A 1,896-nucleotide genomic window follows, 5' to 3' on the forward strand; every position below is an offset into this window, starting at 1 on the left:
TAAATAGCACGAGAATTCTGGATCAATCTGAAAAATCTCTATCCCATCCACACACTACTCCTTTCCCCTGCCGAGTGAATCACGCCTACCCCGAAAGGGAAAGGCTTAATGGTGTAATAATAATAAGTTCAAAATTGAATTGAATACGTGCGGAATTCATAAAAAAAATGATTCTCTTTCCATAAGCACATACATTTTTTATATTCTCTCCTTCCTGAAACATTGTTATTAATGGCCACATATTTCTGTAATTTTGTTCAAATTTTGATTTAATAAATTGAAAAAAGATTATTTGTGGTCTTTATATCCAGTTGTCATTCTCATAATTTCATAAAATCTTATGTAACCGTATGCACGTCTTTCGACATTTTAGCATATCAAAAAATAAGGGTTTAATTTTTAATTTACGAATTGTTTTAAACTTTGAGTTTGAAATGCTAAAATTAAGAAATTATTAAGTTTAAATGTAAGCAGTTTATAAACCTGAATTTTAAAATGCTATTTTTGAAGATTGCATTTTTACTAATTCAAATCAAGTCGAAACAAGATTAAAAATGTATATTTTTCATACTTTAATTTCACATGGCATAATTTTAAATTAAACAAAGTTAAAGGCTTCTGATTCCATATTGTACTATTTTAAATGCTTTATTTATAAAAAAGTTTCTAGAAGCTTGTCATTTTTACGTATATTAATGAACGTTTGAATTCGAAATCGCTGTTTGAAATGTTTTAATTGAATATTTAGCACGCTTAGTGATCAGAAAACTTCCACTTCCATTGGTTTAATTTGCAATTTAGTCTTAAATACTTTAAATAACAACATTTTCAGCTTCAAAAACTTAGACTTTGAATTTTATTGACTGGTGTAAAAAAATTTTAAACAGGAAATTATTCCAGATTTTTTCTTCGATTGTAGTGGCTACCTTGAGAATAATATAAAAAGTTGGTTTTACGTCAATCTTTAGTGGTAAAGGGGAAATCATAATCTAAGGATTACCGTATATAATATCACGGACATTGATGTAAATTCACTGTTCAATTTAGAATGAATTTCGTCCATCATTTTGAGTACTTATATTTCAATAAACTAAGAATTTAAAAAGTTGAATTAATAACAACTTTTTAAATTATAAAATACATTTATGTGTTAATAATTCCGAATAATTAAATATTGAAACCTTTTTCTGAAAAAAATTTGATCTCTAATATTAATTTTTAGTTCTTTAATTTTATTCAAATGATAACAGCTTGACATTTTTAAATAATAAAATAATACTTTAATTCCGAAAAACTAAAAAAACTGTCTAAATAATACCCACCAGACAAAAGTGCTGCTATTACGTGGCAAATTCCAAGTAACTAATTGGGAACAATTTGAAATGCAAAATGCTCAATCATTGCCAATCGTTTTGGCACAATTAAGAAACAGGATTCGGAACGATTGAGATATTAGTTATATTGTTTCTTATCGGTCTCAATTGATTATTTCTAGAAGGGAAAAGACATATAACAGTCAAAACAACTAGAACAAAGTTGCTACTAGCGCCGCCGCATGGCCGTTTTCAACACATCGGCCATTTTCAACTCTCGGTGACAGGATACAACAGTGGTAAAATTGTTTTTAAGCCCAATTTAGAAAGCAATTTAAAAATGCTATCTAGTTTCAACAGTTCGCGCAGTAACGCACGCAAGACTTCAGATCCCAATAAACCTACACGGTCGATACATTGGGCTGCTTACGCAAGAGACCCCAAATTTCAATTACTAAAAACACCCTTACGCAACTCTATAATACGAGGGTGGATTGATAAGTTTCCGGCCTGACCAAGAGATGGCGCCACTAGGCCTACCTTGAGGTGGCGTTCAATAGTACCATCCTTAGATAGCTTGTAG

The 1,896-nt window shown here is 30.2% G+C and overlaps 1 protein-coding gene across 1 annotated transcript in view; it reads right to left on the reverse strand.

The window, feature by feature from the left end:
• LOC117174289 (RNA exonuclease 1 homolog) overlaps nt 1–1,896 on the reverse strand; it is a 28,012-nt gene that overhangs the window by 8,964 nt on the left and 17,152 nt on the right. The window lies entirely within an intron of this gene.

The sequence above is a fragment of the Belonocnema kinseyi genome, chromosome 6 (assembly GCF_010883055.1).
Source record: "Belonocnema kinseyi isolate 2016_QV_RU_SX_M_011 chromosome 6, B_treatae_v1, whole genome shotgun sequence".
NCBI lineage: Eukaryota > Metazoa > Arthropoda > Insecta > Hymenoptera > Cynipidae > Belonocnema > Belonocnema kinseyi.